Genomic DNA, 12426 nt, shown 5'->3' with positions numbered 1-12426 from the left:
TCCCATAGACTCTGGTGTCTGGTCTGTGTGTTGGCTGCAGAGAAACAGCCCTTATCATCTCTGTCAGCTCGGTAACCCATGCAGGCTTCTCCTCCTCCCTGCAGCTCCTCACTGCCGGTGCCGCCGGCACTCCGCCGGCACTCCGCCGCTCCACTCCACACGTTCTCCCTCTCCACAGCCATCTCCAAGGCCGCCTGTAAGGACTGTGGATGCTGCAGCTGTACCTCGACCCTCAAGTCTGCAGGCCGGAGGGCCCTGATGAACTGATCACGTGCCAGCTCACTCTGTACTCCGGGTGGCATGTGTGCATACGCCCGCCGCGTCAGGCTCTCCACGTTGTTAGCCAGTGCACGCAGCGTCTCTCCAAACTCTCTACAGCGGTTACTCAACTCGTTCCGGAGCAGCTCTGGCGGGAAACACTGTCCAAACCGCCTCTTCAAAGCCCCCGCTAACGCTTCATAGTTGAGTCGGTCCACAGGGCTAAGTAGTAGCAGACATGAAAGAGCCTCTTCTGTGAGGCACAAAGCTAGCTGTAGTGCTTTAGTCTCTACTGACCACCCCCCCGGCATGAGCAAGCAGTTCAAATTGGGCATGGAAAGCCTCCCAGTCTGCCTTACCCGAGAATTTGGGTGTTTTCACTGACCCGATGGCGGCTGCTGCGGGTTGATGGGCGCCGCCATTGTTGTTTACCTCCAGCTTGGAAATGGCGCGAACTGCCGCAGAAGACGGAGACATTCCCGCGTCTCTAGCCATCCTCACCGCCGACTCTCTCAGGCGCTCTCTCACCTCCCGTGCACTCATGAACTCCTCTCTCATGTCCTTCGACCACCCGCATGCTCCATCTTCCTCTTCATCACTACTGTGTTCTTGCTTCACTCCCATCTTGCTGAACTTATCCATCCCCGCTAGCTTACCGGCTAGCTCCGTGACGCAGTTACGACTCTCGTCCGGATAGACGTCCCTTGTTCGAAAAGTTCACTTCTGACACCAATGTAACGTTCCCAAGATGAGTCGGAGACAGGCTTGTAGTTATTAGGCTTTAATAACTAGTATTTGAAGACAGATGATAACAGGTCAAGTACACTTCGTGGGTTCTACATCACACTAACTTATTTCCTAAACCAACCACAAGATATAGCACTGTCTACGTCACAACTCCCCGCCCTCCCCCGTCCGCTCCACCAACCACAGGCCCGCACCTCAGCCACCATCACGGTGCAGCTCTATGATTGGCAGAGAGACGGGGGATGCCTAAGTGACACCCTGAGTAGCCTATCAGGATCGCTACATTATGTTTAATGTTTTATTTACCTTTTAATATTTGTATATAGTATCTGAACTTTGGAGAGGAGTTGGGAGACACACGACACATCAAATCACATCTACAGATCAAGGCGAAGCGAATGGAAGTACTCCCATACTCCTAGCGTGAAAATGTTTGTGAAAACGTGTGCAAAGTCTCCGAAAATCCTAAAAATAAGCTCATATTTGAATTCCCCATAAAAAAAACACATCATTCAGTAAAAACAAGGCCCCACTGATCATCTAATCTCTGAGACGATTCCAGGGATGTCTGACTTGAGTTTCGACCACCAGGGAAAGTGGACAAAAGTGCCCGAGATCAGCCTCTTAATTTACCCAGGGCCTAGTGCTTGGCTTTGGGCATGAAAATTCAGGAAACTCCCCTGAGTATTTTATTAAATATCTGAACTTTGGAGAGGAGTTGGGGGACACACGACACATCAAATCACATCTACAGATCAAGACGAAGCTAGTGGAAGTACTCCTAGCGTGTGAACATGTTTGTGAAAAACGTGTGCAAAGTCTCCGAAAACGGAGCAGTGGCTGTGATGCTAGCTTTGCGGCTAGCGGTTAGTTGTTATTGTTTGAAGTTGTTGCTATGGAAACAACATGACGGAGAAAAAATTAATATCTTCTACATACAATAACGGACAAAGTAAAGAATGAAGTATAGGCTATGCCTGTTTGAAGTTGTTGCTAAGGAAACAACATGACGGAGAAAAAGTATAATCTTCTACATATAATAACGGACAAAGTAAAGAATGAAGTGTCGGCTATGTTTAAAGGGATAGTGGAAATCCACGAATTTTGGGTTTAACTTATGTATTTGTATTAAAAATAAGCATAATAAACAATTTTTTTTTATTTCATGCGCCTAGTTTCATTTTATTTTCAATTTGACTGCGCCCTCTCAATGAAACGAAATACTTCGGGAATCGTCGGGAATCTTCGGGTGATGACGAGGGCAGAGGAAGACGGGCACAAACAATGGCGGACATTCAATAGCATTTGCATGTGAATAGCCGACCTTTATTATGGTGAATAGATGTGTTTTGTATGGCTGTAGTGCGACAGCAAATGCAGAGAATGGCGTATCGACTCATGCGTTTCCAAGAAACCCAGCCATTCGTCGTCAGTGGGTGAAATTTGTTCAGAAATGTTCACTATAGGTAATACTATAAGACTGTAAGACGGCAATACTTTATACCGAGTATATTGCCATAAATATGATGATTGATTATCAGTAAAAAATTCGACGTGACACAACGACATTGGATTAACCTTGAGATGCGTTTTTATTCCGTTGAACACAACTTTTGATCACAAATCAAAAAAGGTAAGACGTAATTATTGTAATATTTTTGGAACCGGATGTTGTTTACTTTCTCTTTTCTGGCTGATAGCTCCAGGAATTCGAGGTCTTACAGTGATGACATTACATCTGTGGAGTCTCAGCTTTAAATCGTATATCTTGTTTGTGCAGTTAAGATAGTAATAAGGGCATTTCCACCGTGTGTTGTGTGTAAAAAAGCGTTAGCATTAGTTAGCATTGTTTCGCTCAATGCTAATTCAAAGGCTTGGTATTACTCTTGTGTTTTTTCTAGCTAACAATTGTTCTTATTGTCAGTTAGCGGAGTTTCTTACCTTTAAAAGGGTATGAAACATTAATAGTTTCATAAATGTTAAGAAGCCCTGAGACATGTGAGAGGAAAAAAACTGTGGGAGGGGTCCACTGGGGGGACCTTCGGGCTTAACTGGTTAACAATGATTAATATTTGTAAAGGCTACAGGTGATCTTAAGATGCGTGAGCTATGCTTAGGGACCTACCAGTCAAGATTATTTGTGCAGGGGTGCATCATCTGGCGCCTGGTCCTGGTCATCCTCGCCATTGCCCATGCCGTGAACCATCACCTCGGGCTCGGGCTCGAACAAATAAGGACGTAATGGTCCATCGTCTGGCTCAATATTCTCACCATCGTCGCTTACTGAACCGGATTCAGATTCAGTTCCTAAAACGACATTTTCGTAGGAAAGCCGAGAGGATGTTTCTGACTCGCTATCATCACTGGATACCTCGTACAATCCTTCTTCTTTGTCTGGTATATTTGCCCTTCCACGTTCATTCTGCATAGACGCCATAGTTTGTTATCGTATCGTCTTCCTGAGTTTTCGTCACTTCCGGTTTGGCTGAGTCGAACATTTCGTTTCTAAAAAACTTCGGGGAAGCTGCAATAAAGTGCTTCTAACATGCGTAAGGCAATTATTATATTTTTTTAATCAGGTGTGATTGTTTTGGTACGTAATTATGCTTGTATATAAGTTAAAACGAAACTATTTGAGGTTCCATTTCCACTATCCCTTTAAATGTTCGGAATTTGACCGTGATGGCCCTCTTGAGTTGCCGTAAAATATGACGAATATGACGGACGACGGATGCGACGGAAATACACCCGAACATATCTGGTACTGACACCGGTGTCAGTACCAGATATGTTCGGGCTACCAGATATGTTCGGGTGTATTTCCGTCGCATCCGTCATCCGTCATATTCGTCATATTTTACGGCAACTCAAGAGGGCCATCACGGTCAAATTCCGAACATTTAAACATAGCCGACACTTCATTCTTTACTTTGTCCGTTATTATATGTAGAAGATTATACTTTTTCTCCGTCATGTTTTGTCCTCGCTTTTGGAAGTGCTAGCATTCATGCATTATTAACTGCAAACCCGACGCGAAAGTACTTACCCCCGTCAGGCAAACTAGACCGAAGAAGTATGATCGTCTTGGTCTTATTGTTAGCGGGAGACATCCATCTGAATCCGGGCCCGGTGCAGACAAGAAGCCAGTCCTGCAGGCTCGAGCAGCTAGCATCACAATTAGCATCAGAACTAGCATCTCTTCCGCTGCAACAACAACTACGCGACGACAACAGAGACCGTGGAGACAGCGGAGACCAAGGAATAAACGGAGACTTCGAGATTCCCCCGGGGACGCCTCGGCAGACAGACACGCATGAGGCAGTGACGAGAGGAAGAGAACCGAGATCCGAGGGAACAAATATCCGCCATGTTGTTAGCCATGTTGTTAGCCACCCTGCTAGCATATCAACGGCTAAAGCTACAAAGGAGCCTCCCTCCCCCCACCACCACCACCACGACAAGCCGGTTGCTGTAACGGACAAAGACAAATATCTGCAAGCTGACGACATTGTGCATTTAAGCAACAAAAATGGACTACATATTTTTCATCTGAACACTAACAGCCTGAGACACAAACTGGCTGAACTCAGGCAGCTATTCATGAACGGTAAGGCAAGCATATTATGCTTTTCTGAGACCAAATTGGACAATTCCATTACAGATTCAGAGATTGAAATTGAAGATTATCTTGTAGTGAGAAGGGACAGGAACGTGAATGGAGGTGGTGTCTGCATGTACATACATAAAGACACCAATTTCAAAAACCGAACTGACCTGCATCATGAAAATATTGAATCTGTGTGGGTTGAAATTCTTTTTGACAATGCTAAATCTGTAATAGTCGGGACAATCTATAGACCACCGGAACAGAGTGACTTTTATGATACATTAGATGGGTGTTTGGCTGATGTGGGGGATGTAGAGACAATTATTATTGGAGACTGGAACACGGATATGCAACGTAAAGACACGTCCGTCTTCAAGTCCTTCAGTAGGATTTGTGATCTGCACGGCTTCAGCCAGCTAATCACCCAACCCACCCGGGTATGTGAAACAACACAAACTACCATTGATCTCATTCTGACCTCTGACAAGTCCAGGATCTCCAGTAAAGGGGTTATAGCATGCGGGTTAAGTGATCATTATATGATATTCTGTACCCGCAAAAAGCTAAAACAAAGGGCCGGCTGTCACAAAACAGTCATATCTAGAGACCTCAAAAACTACTCTAGCGAGGCCTTTAACCTAGAACTGGAGAGCCTGGACTGGTCAGATGAGCTCAGTGGTACACAAGTTGAAGAAACATGGCTTGGTTTCAAAAACAAATTCTCTGTAATACTCAATGATTTGGCCCCCCTAAGAACAACCAGGGTAAAAAATCGCGCTGAGCCGTGGATGCACTCCGGCATACTGACCGCCATGAAAACCAGAGACAAAAAATGCTCTGAGTTTCATAAAAGTCAGTCAATGCTTTCCAAAAGCACAAGCAGTGAACTCCAGGCCCACGTGACTGAACTCAAAATTGAAAGAAACAGACTAAGAAATGACGTAAGCTCCATGATCAAAACTGCCAAAAAGAATTTCATCAATATCAAAACTGAGGAAAACAAAAATAAACCCCGTGAACTTTGGAAATTACTCAATAACCAGCTTGGCTGCAGTAAAAAACTCAAAACGAGATTTTCTAACTTAAACATAAAGACAGATAACAGGCTCATCACAGACAAACTGGATGTGGCCAAGTACTTGAACATTTTTTTCACAAACATAGCCACAACTCTTGTAAATAAATTACCCTCCCAGTCAGGGCTTTTTGGAGTAGATCACATCATGACCTACTACAAAAACCTAGGGGTACGCAAAGATGATTTCAGTCTAGCAAGGGTAACAACAGCAGAGGTACTCATTAAACTGAGCGCCCTCCAACCTAACAAGGCCACTGGCCACGACAATATCCCCTCCAAATTCCTCAGAGACACAGCAACCGCCATCTCACCAGTCATAGCTCACATAATTAACCTCTCCATAAAACAGGGAAAAGTACCCAAAGACTTCAAAATTGCAAGAGTAACCCCCCTGCACAAAAAGGGCAGCAAATTGGACCCAGGCAACTACCGCCCTGTTTCTATACTTACCTCCATCTCGAAAGTCATGGAAAAAATAGTATATGAACAGGTCGAAAAGTACCTCGCGGAAAAGAAACTAATCTATGAATTTCAATCTGGCTTTAGAACATCCCACTCCACTGACACATGCCTTCTTTATTTGAGCGACCACATCAAACAAGAGGTGGACGAGGGCAAGTACTGCGGCATGGTGATGCTGGACCTACAAAAGGCTTTCGACACTGTCAATCACCCCATTCTGATTGACAAGCTAAAAGCAATTGGTTTTGATAAACTATCGGTGAGCTGGATGCAATCCTACCTGGAGGGGAGAGAACAGATGGTGGAGGTAAACGGTACTCTGTCCCCCCCCCTCCCAGTGAGCTGTGGTGTTCCACAAGGAAGCATATTAGGTCCGTTACTGTTCCTAATTTATGTAAATTACATGTCATCAGCATGTGACTGCAACTTGTTCCTGTTCGCGGACGACTCAGCCCTGCTGGTCTCTGACAGGAACAGGTTGCAGGTTGAAAAAACCCTCAGCTCCGAGCTCGGCAGAATCTGCACCTGGCTCGCCGATAATAAATGATCATTACACCTGGGTAAAACAGAGTCCATTCTCTTCGGTTCGAAACATAATCTCAGCAAATCCGACGACTTCTCAGTTGCAGTGGGCGACATTATTGTCACAAGTAAGAAGGAAATTACATACCTAGGATCTATTCTTGAGGCAAACCTCTCCTGTGACAAAATGGCATCCAATGTAATAAAAAAAGTCAATCAAAGAACTAGATTCCTATACCGGATCTCCTCTCTGGTAAACAAAAACACCCTGAAAACTCTGGCAGGAGCACTCATTCAAGGGTACTATGACTATGCTTGCACGTCATGGTACCATAGCACCTCCAAGGCGCTAAAAATAAAACTTCAAACATCGCAAAATAAACTGGTCAGACTACTGCTTGACCTTTCATCTAGAACCCACCTCACCTCTGCCCACTTTGACAACCTAGGATGGCTTAGAGTAGACGACAGAGTACAGCTACTTGCAATGGGCCTGGTCTACAAGATCCACTACACCTCTATGGTACCCATGTACATGTCAAAATTCTTCCCAAAGGTCAAGGAATACCATGATCATAACACCAGAGGGAGCTCCACAAATCATGTGAAACCCAGATTTGGCACAAAAAAGGGGGAATACACGTTTTGCAATTATGCCACATCAAGGTGGAACGCTCTTCCCACAACTGTAAAGGAAAGTAAAACTATACTTACCTTCAAAACCTCTCTTAAAGAGCACCTTCGGGGGAGAGCATTGCAAAACTGGCCCCGGTAATGGTACAAATCTCAACCTGTCGTTCAATGGACAGCTTCCCCCCCCCCCCCCCCCCATCTATGTATATACTCGCATTTTAGACTCTGTTACTAACTGTATATCTGTAGACTTGGTATGTCTTAAATGTCCGGTTAGGATGTATTAGAACGAAATCTAAAATTAAAATTGTAAATAAGCAATCTGTATGTAAAAAACCACCTGTATGTAAATTGTAAATAAGCCATCTGTATGTCTTATATGTCTTAAATGACATGATGAATTGGAAATGGGGGACCCTGATGTAAACAAGACGAAAGTCTTTCTCTGGTCTGCATCCCCTTAACAATTGTATGTTTTGAGCTGTACTGTACTGTACCCAATATACAAGCTGTTAATAAACTTTTCAATCAATCAATCAATCATGTTGTTTCCTTAGCAACAACTTCAAACAGGCATAGCCTACACTTCATTCTTTACTTTGTCCGTTATTATATGTAGAAGATATTAATTTTTTCTCCGTCATGTTGTTTCCATAGCAACAACTTCAAACAATAACAACTAACCGCTAGCCGCAAAGCTAGCATCACAGCCACTGCTCCGTTTTCGGAGACTTTGCACACGTTTTCACAAACATTTCCACACGCTAGGAGTACTTCCACTAGCTTCGTCTTGATCTGTAGATGTGATTTGATGTGTCGTGTGTCCCCCAACTCCTCTCCAAAGTTCAGATATTTAATAAAATACTCAGGGGAGTTTCCTGAATTTTCATGCCCAAAACCAAGCACTAGGCCCTGGGTAAATTAAGAGGCTGATCTCGGGCACTTTTGTCCACTTTCCCTGGTGGTCGAAACTCAAGCCAGACATCCCTGGAATCGTCTCAGAGAGTAGATGATCAGTGGGGCCTTGTTTTTACTGAATGATGTGTTTTTTTTATGGGGAATTAAAATATGAGCTTATTTTTAGGATTTTCGGAGACTTTGCACACGTTTTCACAAACATTTTCACGCTAGTATATAGAGTATGGGAGTACTTCCATTCGCTTCGCCTTGATCTGTAGATGTGATTTGATGTGTCGTGTGTCTCCCAACTCCTCAAAGTTCAGATACTATATAAAAATACTAAAAGGTAAATAAAACATTAAACATCATGACAAAATAACAACCTGAAATATATGTATTCCATCTACACATTTCGTAATTATCTAATCTAGTGGCCTTATAAAAGTGTTGGCTAAAGTAACGCAGAATATTTTTTTTTTTAAATTGTAAATAATTAGAAACATTATTTATGTGCACAAGTACATGGGACCCCATCATAGCACGCCACACATAACAAGCTGTCCCGAGTTCCTCCGGCTGCAGTTCCACAGGCGGCCGGTGTGTGGCAGCAGAGCGCTGGGAGCAGAGGGAGGTGAGTATAGAGAGGCGAAGTCCCTCCCCTTCCGAAAGCCTCCATGGGACCCCGGAAGCGGAAAATTATACATTGAAGTCAATGGAGAGAGAAAGGTTATCTTTTGATCCCGTTTGAATTGTGCCACGAATGACACATATGATGTTTGTCAATTTAAAAGAACATTTTGCAAGTCAAAAAAATAAAAATGTGTCGTAAAACTGTGAAGTTACACATTTTTTCGTGTGAAACCGCTCAGTGAACTACAGGTCTCTCGTCTCGCACAATACGCGTCACCAACATAAAGATGGCCGTCACGTTAGCACATTTCACCACATTCTTTCAGAATGAGAATAAAAGTATTTTACGAGGTGAAAATCACTACAAGTCTGGGCACGTTGAGAGCTGTACCTATATGAAAGGGGAGTTAGTCGGTTCTGTAAGAGCCAGCATGCGGGACCGGCTTTACAAGGTTTCGGTGAGTAATATGAGTGCAATGTGTAACGTTAATGTCAGCTAGCTAACATTAGCTAACAAGGTACACTAACGTGTTTTGTTTTAGCAACTAGTTTTCTCCTTAAGAACTTCGTGGTCTCTGTGTATGCTGTGGATAACATTAGTGTTCACAAGAACAAGGTACACTCCCGTGTTTTGTTTTAGTTGCTCTTCAGATTGAAGCGGCCAGTTTTATATCGACTATACTGTATGTGTGATCTCCTTTTTCTCGTTGTGTCATTTGAGTTTATTTGCTGTGTGTCGATTCAAGGATTTTGGTTATCTAGTCACAGCTGTGTGTGACTCCCTCTGGTACACCGGTATGTGTTTTCCTAATGTAGAGAGCATTGATTAATTAATAAACTACACACTGAGTCTAGATCCTGACCAAATCCTTTTTTATTGTTGATCAAATGTTTTTCAAAAATGTATTCATACACATTTAGAAAAATACAATGTACAATCACAACCAATACAACACAAATTACAAAAAATACAGAAAAAACAAACAATAACAACAGACAAGAGGACAAAACTATGGAAAAATAAACCCTCCCACCCCCAGATCCGGACCATCCTTGTATTATTGCTCATTCAATCTATTATAGCATGCTAACAAATGGTACTTACTTTATTTTTACAGATCTGCATGGGAGACGATGGCGCAATGCAGAGCGCTGTCTGTGATTGTGCACAGGAGATGTACAAATGCAGCCACGCTGCAGCATTGGCAATATTTGCCATGTGGCAGATCAGCTCCACAGATGTTGAGTGCCAGTGGAGGAAGCCTGGCACTTCCAAAGTAGTCCAGCCGGTGTCTCAACTTTACCAACAGCGAGAGGAGACATACAACCCACTGGCCAGAGACATCGCCAACTGTCAACTGGGGGGTTGTAAACGAGGCCGAAGAGGTGAAGGCTTTTGTGGAGGCCTATCAAGTGACAGTGTTCGAATCGAGTCTGGTCTCTTTGTGAGTGAGTCCGGTGTTCTGGGAGCATCACCCGATGGACTTGTGCGGCCATCTGCCCTGCTGGAGGTGAAGTGTCCACACAGCCAGAGGAACATGACCATCATGGAGGCAGTCCAGTTACCATCCTTCTGTCTCCATGAGGAGGGTGGGTCATATATTCTCAAGGAGAATCACCCATACTGGCACCAGGTCCAAGGGCAGCTGCACATCACAGACCGGAGTCTCTGCTACTTTGTTGTGTGGACCACGAAGGAGGCGATCATCATCCCCATCCCCAAAGACCCTGCATGGCATGGAAATCTCCTCCTCCTGGAACAATTCTACACCCAGCATATGCTCCCTGTGTTGGCCAGTAGAGAGGAGGACATTTCAATAAACATACTCTTAACACCCTCGGACTCTGCGTTGTGTTTCGTATGTGTGATGGGGTGTTCTGCAGAGGGGAGGAAAACAGGACACAGCAGATTGGGATTGTGGTGGAGATGCTGAGCAGTTATTTAATTGTTGCATGTAATTATTATTATACTGCGTGCTTCTTAGTTATTCCATCTTTTGCTGTAACATGGATCTGTATGTAACTCTATATTTACTTGTTATCTACCACACTTCCTTCTACATCATACACCATCATTATACATGATGGTGTATATAGGATATATATATTTGTATACATATCTGTAAATTGTATAATTTTATTTAAACGTCTTTTTGATCTCTCAAACTGAGTAAGATTGACAATAAAGTTGACTTTGAAAAATATATATATTCTTTATGAAAATAGTTGACTGTTGTCAAATGAATCCAAATGAAACGTTGGACTGAACTACAACTACGCCTTTAAATCTCTACGGACTGTTTTTCAGTGGGATGGCAAGTTCCTATCTTTAAACATTTATTAGTTTTTTCTCAGAACAGATTTGATTTTCTGAAGTTAATTTAACTTTGCCGACCATGTAAGGTCATCATTAAAAGGTACAATCAATTTGTTTAGGGTTGACTAAAATAATGAAAAACATTCATTTGGATAATTTACTGACAGAATAAGAAACTCAATGATGCTCTACTCACCTGTTCCTTTTTATAAAGTGAAACAGTTGAAACGATAGATTTTAGTAAACTTAAAAACAACCTTCTCCAAAAGCTATCAAGGAATATACCGAATACTTGTTTTAGAACTTTATTACATATTTTTATATAAATAGTTTGAATGATCCATAATTGACAGAAGCTTGTGTTTACACTGACCTGTTACTCCTATATTAATGTCTTTGTAACTTCAGTAAACCACTACCTCACTAATTTCTTTCATTCATCACGGTTCAGTAAACTAAGTGATACATGAACCAGTTTAATCATTATAATAACGTAGGATTGCAACTCTTTGAAAATATATGTGGCTCTTAAAAGAGCTGTTGTGTTTGTGTGTGCTGGTCTCAGGTCAGTCTAAGCCCTCTCTCCGCGGATGCGGCGGGCCAGCTGGATGTCCTTGGGCATGATGGGGACCCTCTTTGCTTGGTTCATCTTACTGGGGGGCAGCTACATGGATGTCGGTGCAGTCCACAATCATTGCGCAGTTGAAGGCAGAATGAATTTATTATTGACTCCGAATGAAGCACAACTTCATGTCATACAATGCAATGACTTTATTTGTAATTGTGTAAAAAAATATGAGCATTGATTAGCAAGCAGGACCTGCAGGAACAGAGAATGGTGATGGATGGAGCTGGGAAGAGAGAAGAATAAAGAAAACAGATCAACTTTATTATCGGATATTAAAAATTCAATTTCAAAACAAGTTGCCGCTCCTACAGTTTTCTAGTATGTAAAGATGATTTCACATCCATCCATCCATCCATCTTCTCCCGCTTATCCGTGGTCGGGTCGCGGGGGTAGCAGTTCCAGCAGAGAGCCCCAAACTTTCTTTTCCCTGGCGACATCAACCAGCTCTGACTGGGGGATCCCAAGGCGCTCCCAGGCCAGCGAAGAGATATAATCCCTCCACCTGGTCCTAGGTCTACCCCTTGGTCTCTTCCCAGCTGGACGTGCCTGGAACACCTCCCTAGGGAGGCGCCCAGGTGGCATCCTAACTAGGTGCCCGAACCACCTCAACTGGCTCCTTTCGACCTATGCAAAATATCACACTC

Source organism: Gymnodraco acuticeps, unplaced genomic scaffold (genome assembly GCF_902827175.1).
Source record: "Gymnodraco acuticeps unplaced genomic scaffold, fGymAcu1.1, whole genome shotgun sequence".
Lineage (NCBI taxonomy): Eukaryota > Metazoa > Chordata > Actinopteri > Perciformes > Bathydraconidae > Gymnodraco > Gymnodraco acuticeps.
This window is presented reverse-complemented; position numbering follows the sequence as displayed.